This window comes from Macrobrachium rosenbergii, chromosome 16, assembly GCF_040412425.1.
Source record: "Macrobrachium rosenbergii isolate ZJJX-2024 chromosome 16, ASM4041242v1, whole genome shotgun sequence".
NCBI lineage: Eukaryota > Metazoa > Arthropoda > Malacostraca > Decapoda > Palaemonidae > Macrobrachium > Macrobrachium rosenbergii.
The window spans coordinates 3,834,306-3,845,497 of record NC_089756.1 but is presented as its reverse complement, the minus strand read 5'-3'; the positions used below and the strand labels follow the sequence as shown (position 1 = coordinate 3,845,497).

The window sequence follows — 11,192 nt, the reverse complement described above, 5'->3', positions numbered from 1 at the left end:
GAATAAAGGGTATTGTAACCCGGGATAAGATTACACCTGCCTTGTCTGAGCTGCACTGGCTGCCTATCAGAGGCAGGAAAAATAGTCAACATTTGTGTAATGATTCATCAAGCTGTCAAGATTGGATGTCCGAAATATTTGAAAGACTTGCTTCGCATAATAGCCTACAGCCAACGAATGGAGGCAACATAAGACTAGCCTACAGATGGTTTCAAATTATGTGAGCCAAGATACACTTCGAATGTTGATTTTAGAGCCTCAGAATGTCTTTGCCCAGTTGTGTATGAGGCAAATGAATTTACCGGTGGGGTGGGACCGGAAAGGAAGACAATTTGTTAGTCACATGGCCGCACGTCATGATAAATGTTAGTCCCTTATCTTTACAGGTGCTGTTGACAGATGAAGTCGGTCCTGAACCAACCTTTGCATCAGGATTAATCCTGTACATAGCTTCCTTTGTCTAAGTAGCCAGCCCTTGGGCGATGTTGCTAACATTCAATACTATTTTGATGCTTCAGCAGATTCGGCTGTGCTGACACGCTTAGTCATCTGGTTAACAGCACGCATCAGTTCATTTGGTCGAGCGCATTAATTTTGCTTTCATTTGCGTTCGTACGTATAACTGCCATTGCATTTTAAAAGCTTTCCTTATCAGCAGAGCTTCTCAAAACTCTTATGCAAGTTCATTTTCTATTTACAAACTGCGATTCTTGTTTTGTCATTTACCAATGTCTTTTGTTTTTTTAAAAGTGACGGTACTTTAGGGTTATTCTGAATATAACATTAGCATGAAGAGAGAGAGAGAGAGAGAGAGAGAGAGAGAGAGAGAGAGAGAGAGAGAGAGAGAGAGAGAGAGAGCTGATATATAAACTAAGAGAGAGAGAGTGAGAGACTGAAATCAACTGCGCTAGTAGCTTTCAGGAGGAGAGAGAGAGAGAGAGAGAGAGAGAGAGAGAGAGAGAGAGAGAGAGAGAGAGAGAGAGAGAGAAGCTGATATAAACTGTTAGCAGCTTTCACAGGAAGAGAGAGAGAGAGAGAGAGAGAGAGAGAGTGAGAGACTGAAATCAACTGCGCTAGTAGCTTTCACAGGGAGAGAGAGAGAGAGAGAGAGAGAGAGAGAGAGAGAGAGAGAGAGAGAGAATTCAACTGTTTCACTAGCTTTCACAATTTTCAGGATGGTATTTATTAGTCTAAAAAATACGTTATTATTATTATTATTATTATTATTATTATTATTATTATTATTATTATTATTATTATTATTATTATAGGCGGACTGAATAAAATTATTCATTTAGTCATAAATTCCATGACTGGCATTACTGCTGATAATACTTCTGTTGTAACTGACAATACTGATCAATCATATAAGCTTGTCAAAAGATAAATAAATAAATAAATAAATAAATAAATAAATAAATAGATAAATAAATAAATAAATAAGATAAAAAAATAAATGAAAAAATAATACTGGATAAACAACAAATAGGTCATTTAATAAAAAGGTCATGACAGTGATGCTCTGAAGAGAATTATTCAGCAAACTTGAAAAGTACCACTCTCTCTGTTTTCAAAATAAATTATTATTATTATTATTATTATTATTATTATTATTATTATTATTATTATTATTATTATTATTATTATTATTATTATTCAGAAGATGAACCCTACGCATATGGAACAAGCCCACTACAGGGGCCATTGACTTGAAATTGAAGCTTCCAATTGAAGAGATCATTCATTAGCAAACTAAAGATGAATTAACAAATAAATAATAAATAAATAAAAAAAATAAATAATATATGATCACCCAACGTTTCAAATAAGAATAAAAAGAGCGTATAAGAGATTTAGACATTTTTTGTGAGGTAGTTCCCTTTGAAAGATGTCTAAAAATCTTAACGGTTCTGAGTCTCGAACTGAAAGGCATTCTTCCTCTAAAATATGTAGATACTTGGGAAGCTGGTTCTCAAGTTATCATACAGCGGAGAACTTGAAGGAAGACCTTGCTTCTTAGAGGTGTCTCCTGATCCAGCCTGAAGGTGTTATGTGTGCCAGTTCTCAAGTTATTGAGAAGAAATGACAGCTTAAGTTTCTTGAAATCAACTGCGCTAGTAGCTTTCACAGGAGAGAGAGAGAGAGAGAGAGAGAGAGAGAGAGAGAGAGAGAGAGAGAGAGAGAGAGAGAGAGAGAGAGAGAGATTTCTCATACACGGACTTTGACTGAGCATATCATTTCCTAAGAAAACACGGTCTTATTTTCCACAAATTATATTTTAATATCTTGGAAGCATTACACAACACTGTCCACTTACGTGATGTATATGTCTAATTACATTCGGAAATCGATCTGGAAGGAACTTCAATGCCAAAGTGCCTACCGTATCACTGCAAAACTTGGTTTCCATTTCAGGGAGAAAAAACTGAATGTTTGCTTTAAATTCTTTTCAATACATCTTGACCTGACTTCCTGGACACTAATTTGATAATTTTTTATTCGCTTAATTCTTAATCATCCCTAGATATGCTTGACTGATTGTTTGACTGTAAGTAACTGGCGCCAAAAATACACTCTAACCTCGAATAATCTTGACCGTTGACAAGGCACCAGAAACTGACGACAAAGATCAGGAAAGCGAAAGATCTAGACTCTGTGCCACCTCAGCAAAGCTGTTTCAGTATTCTCACTTTCATTCAGTTACGGATTTCTCTCGTTACAGATCTGATTCTGACCTCATTTGAAAGCTTAGGATTTTGCTCTCGTCTTGCTTCTCATTTGCACCAGATATTTTGAAACTGATATTTCTTAATTTTATTGCCTAAGTCCTTTAAGAGTTGATGTTCTTACAAAACATGAATGAGATGTTGTTGCCATAACGACTTTAGGGATGCAAAGTAAGTCTAGTATAGAAACATCACGTGAATTTAACGAAAAAATGGCCACGATGCCGCGATAATTTCGGTGGGTCTAATTCAGTCTTCGGAAGAATTGGGTATTGAGTTTTTTCACCTCGTTTTAATCATCACATGATGGACATGGGCATGTATCAGAAATGATGCGAACATTTGCAATTTTAAATTGTCATGCTGGTGTGTTTAATAACCTGAAGCAGACTGCATCTGAAAACAGAACGATTTCGTCACTCCTTGATATTTTAACAAGACCGTTTGATTTCTTAACAATTAAGAACTTGTTTGTTACAACCAGTAACTGTAGTCGTTTCTTAACAAATGCAATTTCAGTAACATAAACAAGTATCTTCGACTTTCCAGAGGTCTATCCATGTTTGGGTTGAGATGTCTCAGAGATGCAAGATTCTGATGAAAAATTTCCCGGTGAGAGCCGTCCTTGTTGATATTAGTAGCAGTGGTATTGATGGTAGTAGTAGTAGTAGTAGTAGTAGTAGTAGAGTAATAGTAGTGGTAGTAGTTGGGATTTCCTTTGAAATGGCTCCTTGTAGATTCTGATAAAGGTTTGTTAGTACTGTAGTAGTAATAGTTGTAGTAGTCGCTGTTGCTGTTGTTGGGATTTGCCTTTGAAACGGCTCCTTAGAGATTTCAGATAAAGGTCAGCTAACCCCGGAGCAACGTTGCCGAGGGATATTCAACAGCCCACCTCTGATTCGTCAACCACATGACCCTCGCCTCGCTTAGTACCACTTTGATGCTGTAGTGCACCAGATTGCCTGGCTTCAGGCTAGGCCCACCGGTGCCCTCACACAATTTACCTGACAGAAATTAGATTAGATGAAAAAAAAAGCTTTAGCATTTATTTATAAATAATAAACTGTATAATCTAACATTTCACACAAAATTATAAATAAAGTCTGCAGTATTCAAAGGCAAAAGTTAAAACTGGTGTATGGCCATAGGGTACACTTGAAAATTAGTACACTTGAATATTCGTAAGAATCTAAAATCGGAGAAAAAATATTGAACAAAAAGGATTCATACTAAAAAGCAGGTATGATAGGGAATTCGAGAGATACCTCGAATGATTAAATACTTGACGTGGGTAATTAAAATGCGCTGATGTAATCTTTCCCATCATCTAATTATGGAGGTATTTATATGCACATGTGTACACGATATATATACATGATTAGTATACGCTCTCCTGTTACTCTTGCTTTTATTTATATGAGATACACACGCACATACACAACTCTCTCTCTCTCTCTCTCTCTCTCTCTCAATTAGCACGGAAGTTGCAAACCAAAAACTGCAAGCATTAAGCCCCGTACACACTATACATCATGATGCGCGCAGTGTTGAACGGATGTGTTGAAATACCAGTTTTTCAACACAACGTCGCATCACGAACGCGTTGATGGAGTAAACCGATTTCAAAAGCCTTCGCAGTGATGCATGAGCAGTCAGAGGTGGAGGATGTTCACTCAGCTCCAGCGCCGATGGCTCGCTAACTACCACCAGCCAACCCCTTGAATGGACAAAGACCCACACTCTACACTGTTGTATTTTCCAGCTTTAAATTGAGTGTTTGGTGGCTGGGATGATTGGGAAGATATATATATATATATATATAGATATATATATATATATATATATATATATATATATATATATATATATATATATATATATATATATATATATATATTATATACTGAAAAAGCTTACAAGTCACAAATATTTTATGAATTACAATACACAGTAGACGTTTGAATAATAAGTGTGGCTAAAGGCATTTTGAAGAATCTTGACAAGGAACGGCAAAAGGAATATTTGCCCCTCCCTTAATCCATTAATCGCACTCTGTATATCCCTTTCAACATGTGACACCTTACTGTCAGATCTGGCCGAAGAACAAGTGAGCAGCGTTGCAGTACAGTTTGGCCGCTAGTAATTTTATTCAACACCACTATGCATCACGTGGCTGATACATGAATCTTGTAGCAAACCTCTGTTACAAGCAAAAATGAGTCATCAAAAAGCCCAAGCCTACAGGAAGATTAAGGTACAGTTAGTTAAAATAAATTGAAGAAGAAGAAGAACTCTTAGAATCTGTTTTACCTTTACTTTTTAAGCCACCTGAATTGTAAACAATACTCAGGAGGAAGGCTTATAATTTATTATAATAAGAAACCTTTCCAAAAGTAGGATATAACTAAAATATGATTAATTAAAACGTTTCTGCTGGAATCATGGAAGAAAGGAGTGGCTGAAGACGCGGGAAAAAAACAGCAAGCTCGTAAGATAAAGGCTATAAAGAACAGATTACGATCTTTAAAGATGAGGTTAAAAGAAGATGCCTTTTCTTGTGCTTAAAATCTTGGTATGTTGCTAGAAATGTGCTTAAATACCTTAAGCTTTACGAATACACTAGTCCTAGTAGAGGTTAAGGGTGTTAAGTATATCTTTAACATACCAAATTTTATTATACAAGAAAAGGTTCTTACTTTATCCACTTCACACATTTGGGCTGACATTCAAACTGATATATACGTATGGAAGTAAGTTCAATCTCACCTTTAGGATCAGTGGGACTGCAGTCGAGGGAAAACTTAAACCTTGTTTGTGAGCTCTTGCTCATAGGGTTCACAGCCATGTAAAAAACAGCGATTGATACGTGGATGCTTCCTGAAAGAATAGAATGAGGGGGAGTAATATTGTCATAAAAGCGAAAATTTTGGACGTACGGAAGAAGACAAAGATTTAGGATATTTTGAGTCAAGAGTCGAATGTCACAGTGTAGGCCTATATGCCTCCCAGGGGCAAGTAGGCTCACATACGAAGATGATACGAAGTTGTTGAAAGTTTTTTTGGGGAGAATGTAAAAAATACGTGTCTTTTACGATGTTGTTAGAATTTTAAATATATTTTCAATATCTTTTTGTAATTACTCGTATCCTCACTTAAACTAACAATACAGTTTAGCTGTTTGAAAATGAAAATGCTTCGAGATTAATGTGATAGAACTGAATGAATTTAATGGAATAAAATGACAATGGCCTATGTGTCGAGAAATAGATCATCATTGGATATCACTGCAGAACAACTAGACTCATTTCAAGTATATCACAGAGGCAAAAATCTAAAAAAAAGAGCGATGCAAATATCTGTTTCACATAGGCCTAACAACCTCCCCGATTACCTTCGAAGGCAACGTGCAGCTTCTGATCTTGGAGAAAGAGTACCGGAGAAGGAAATTTCCACGGCAATATTCTTCTCGTTTCCAGAATTATTCTTTCTTCTCGTAGGCCTAGCTTAGACAGAGTTTCTGCTTCGGCGGAGGAATAGCAGGTAGCTGCAGTGGCCGCCAAAGTTATCAACAGAGTCAGCCAGGACATTATTTTCGCTGGAAGTGGCGCCAAAATCTCTCGGCTTGGTCCTGGTGCAACACAAGAGAAGAAGCACTTTTCAGAATATGGAAATTTGAAGTAAGCAGGGAAAGGCGTTATATTATTTCGCTGGATAGTATTTATTGCATAACGAGAGAAGATCGGACGCGTTCAAGACACTTTAAACTAAAAAAATTGGCGGACTGAACGGGCCCAACAAGCACTTTACATTGTTTCACCTTTAGTCTGACAATACGTCACTTTTTATTGTTATTGTAATTTTCTTTGCAGTTTCTTCACGTTTTCTTCGAAAATAAACCAAATACAGTAAAACCAGTGATCAAGTGACCTTCAGACCAAGAGGGGACCTAAAGTTTGCTTTGTAAATACTAGAATAATGATTCATACGAAAATCCAAGTCAGATCAGCGTTGGACAATTGCTGCCCATTACCTTCACGAGTTGCTGGTCAAAAATGGTCCACCTGAAGGCTGAGTAGAGTCAAATATTTCTGTAAGATAGGCTGGATGAAGAATCATTCAGTCTTCAGTGCACCTGTGTCCACAACGCAGGTGTGATATCAAAAGGATGAGAGAATCATTTGCATAAAAGGGCGTCAGGGAAAGAGGTTATTTAACTTTTTTTTTTTATTCGTAAACGATATGAGGAATTATTTTGAATATGGGAATTCTACCAGAATCTTGTGAGGATAAAAGAAATTTGGAATTTTGTCCAAGAGGGAAAAAATAATAGGCACGAGGAAATAAATTTTGATACAGAAATATGGCTACTTTTTCTCACAATCTAAACTTTATTCTTTTATATACTGTATGAATAATTGCATAAAATTTATACTTATAATGTACTTTTACACACACACATACCAGTAGACGTTACTACCATCTCTGGTTCGCGTCCCGCGGTGGTAACGTCTACTGGAGTCGCTGAATAGGTCCGTGTCAAGGGTTCGCGTCCCGGCGATACCAGTTCATTTATCACTTATATAAATTCCCCTTTGGTGATAATTCTCCATCGGAGATATTCCCGAGGCAGCGTGAATTTGATATTAAGCGACATTTGCAGCTTCATGATTTATATATATATATATATATATATATATATATATATATATATATATATATATATATATATATATATATATATATATATATATATATATATATAGTATATGTGTGTGTGTGTATGTGTGTGTAGCATATTATTATTATTACTGTTTAGAAGATGAAGCCTACTGTATTTATATGGAACAAGCCCATAGGGACCATTGACTTGGAATTCAAGCTTCCAAAGAATATGGTGTTCATTGGGAAGTAAGAGGAGACAAAGGGAAACACAGAAAAAAGAGATCACAGTTATTAAAAAAAAAAGTTAATATTGATACCGAATACACACACATGCACAAGCACACAAAGAGAGAGAGAGAGAGAGAGAGAGAGAGAGAGAGAGAGAGAGAGAGAGAGAGAGAGAGAGGGAGAGATTTCTGGAAACAAGGGGAAAATTGTAATGGTGATGAAATGTAATATAATTTTTGTTATTGTTGTTTGTAGTGGTGAAGGAGAGGAAAATAAATCAGGACAAAAAGATTGACTCCCCACACGATCGAGTCTGTCCCTGATAACCTTTTAAATGTAAAATGAAGACTGGTTAACTAACTGCGCCTCAAGCGAATGTTCGACGTTTCTATAAATTACTATCAAAAATTAAAAAAAAATATATAATAATGATTGATGAACAAGGTATAAGAAGCCTCGTCTCTTAGTTTCAATGGCGTTTTTTCAAGTCACTAAATTATTTTTTCAACTCTACAATTTATGATCATGAATGAGAATTCAATAAATCTTTAATGGATAAATCATTTTTATTATTATCCTGATGCCAAAGAGAGAAAAAGTAAAGAGAGAGAAAGAGAGAGAGGGAAAGAGACTTAAGAATAAAAAGAGAGGCAGAGAGCACAGTGATAATGCCTAAAAGCTGTTGTTATTATCGTGGATTCAAATACATTGATCGAGGCAAGACTTTGCATGAACAGTGAGCAAGTATATCGCGTTAAAGCCATAAAAACGATAATAAAAGTGGGAAGCAGTGGCCTCGCGATTAAGTTAACCAAATCATGAGTCAGCACAGCCAAAAAGCTTACAACAGCCAGCTCTATAACCCCGCCTTCATCAGGAGGCGTTATTATGGAAATTCCAGGAAATTGGGGGCTGGACAAAGTGATGCACTTCAACACCCTCCAATCAAACATGCTAGGGAGGGGTCTTTCACACACCCTCTAAGATCACCTCCAATCAAGTCCTCTAAGGAGAGATTTGAATCACACCCACTACAGTCCTTCCAATCAACTATTTGAAGGGGAGGTCTTGCTGATAAATCCTTCCAATGGGACTAGAAGGAGGTGGAGATTGCAGATAACAAGAAATCGAGGGGTTCGACAGGCTGGAGATCGAGAGGAGTGAGACAGATTAGTACTGTGTCCTTTAAGGGAGAGTACGTCTCCCCTCACTTCCGTGTTCCCCATATAGACTGAGTCAAGTTAATTACTTCAGAGTGATTTCGTTTTATGCCACTGTAACCTGTTAATTTTGTACTTATCTTTATAATATTAAGTACTCACTAAAGTGAAGAAATTACCGATCTTGTCTCTATACGCCTTCCTGAGAGATATCAATACTTAAATCATTCATCTTGAAGAAATATCACACCACAGCGGTAGCGAGGCGCTGAGGACACAGAAGAAATCAAGGTAAGGAGTGAGAGACTAAAAACATACAACAGAGGAGAAAAGATCCTTTACAAATGGTGGCAACTTAATAGGATCCAGAAGGTGAGACGAAACAAGCGAACATTAATGAAATTATTAGTGCAATTATTTATGTTACAGTGAAACGAAATTCTACAAAATGAACTTAGATTTTTGGCAGCGAACAAAAGTTATATGAAGAAATAGCATCTTACAAGAGAGCGTCGAGATACAGTGTGAATAAGAACAGTATTAGTGATTCACTGTAATTATATCGCCGTAATTTCATCGCGGTAATTACATCGTGGTAATTACATCGCATGGTAATTACATCTCATGCATTTTCACCGCATTAAAAATACATCGCAATATATCACATCGTCTGTAATTTCATCGTCTTGAATACATCGCAATATATCACATCATCTGTAATTTCATCGTCTTAAATTTTTAAAGATTATAAATTTTTTTTTTATGCTTTTCATGATTGTCTTTATATTAACTACGAAAATTTTTATTATAAAAAGGAAAAATAAATATTTAGTATTAATAGGGCTTTAAATAAGTTTTTAATTTTTGTTCGGCTTCGAGAACTATTAGCTGTTTGACGTCAGTCTTATTTTAAATAGATGATAATTGCCCAGTAGATTCCTCGTAAACTTTTTTAAAGAAAATAGATGTATTTTACATATTATAATTGCTTTTAGGTTTAAGCGCTGAATGGCCTTTGCTGCCCAGTGCTTACCTTTTGAGCCTAAATTTCATAAATTAATTCATTCAATTTAAAGAAAGAAAAAGAATGGAACATCCATTAAAAATTTTATTTTATTTATTTATATACTAATACATACAATGCAAAACCAAAAAAATCTGACAAACGGTCTTCTTTGTACTCAAAATGACAAGTTATGAGCGATTCCTCTTAGATAATCCAATAGTTCGCAATTTTCAAAATCGTTGACTATTCTTTGAATTCTTAATGCTGTATCCTTATACTTCTTTTTTTTTACGGGGAGGTTCCGCGCCTGCTATATATTGTTCCCTTATTGCTTCATTTCTCGCTTGCTCGTCCTTCAAGGTTTCTAAAAATTTCCAGATTGTAGGATGTGAAGCCCCAATTAATTCGCTGAATGAGCGATGCCACCCTTCACAGGCATTGTTTGTCTTAGAAGTACATAATTTAGCAGCATCGAAGCAATTCCAAAGAACATGATCAAAGCGAGGCGGTCGACGTATTAAGCGACGGTTTGGCCGTCCAATCCATGTATCCTCAAAGTAATCTAAGACAGACTGGGCTTCTTCGGGAAAATCAGTATTGTCAATTAAATGTTCAAAAGAGGTAACCACATCTGCGACAGGAACAAATGCAATGGCTGCTATCATACGCATTTTTAATGCGAATTCAGCATCACTCTCGTACAACTGTTGCAGGCCATTTGATTGTATAGATCGAAATAAACATTGTGAGAAATGAAAAAAAGCAACCTTTTAGTTCTGACAAAATCTTATTATAACTCTCCTCAGTTTTGTTGGCCATTAGAATAAAGACAAGAGGCAAAACGTCATCATTCACGATACCATGTATTGAGTAGAGTTGATGAAATAAAGGAAGTGTTGTCTTAAACGTCCCATCTACATACCAGTTGCTTGCACTGGATAATACCTGAAGATTTTTCCGAGTCGAAAATATAATAATCCTGTCTGATCCATCATCACTGTCAAACAGAAGAAATGGCTGATGTGAATGTGTTATCCTATATTTGGGGATGCTTAACTCGAATAAACTAACTGGATTTGTAGGAACTAGTGCTGCTACATTTCTTGCATTTCGTATATTCCTTTTTAAGTACAGTGGTGTTGGTAGCTGACCTGCAACTGCTTGGGATACTCCTACATACGCTTGGGTTGCGATACAATGTGTCGTTTCTTGAGTTTTTATTGCTTTTTCTTTAGTTATGTTAATCACTTTGGCAGCTTCAACACGAGCAATATCTCCTGCATGATTGTGTTCTCCGAGTCGTTTTACAATGGATTCGTTATTTGTATGCACTCTTGCATGGCACTTTTTTGTATAAAATTGATCACATTTCCACATAGTTTTTTCGCCATTTGTTTTCTCTTTCACAAA

At 36.2% G+C, this 11,192-nt stretch overlaps 1 long non-coding RNA gene across 1 annotated transcript; it reads right to left on the bottom strand.

Moving 5' to 3' along the window:
* Window positions 1-2,260: 2,260 nt before the first annotated feature.
* On the bottom strand, window positions 2,261-6,882 carry LOC136847058 (uncharacterized). Its single transcript, XR_010855604.1, has 4 exons — window positions 6,757-6,882; window positions 6,118-6,354; window positions 5,493-5,603; window positions 2,261-3,730 (listed from the first exon to the last, which is right to left on the bottom strand). It is a non-coding gene; the product is annotated as an uncharacterized lncRNA (long non-coding RNA).
* Between the last annotated feature and the right edge of the window lie 4,310 nt (window positions 6,883-11,192).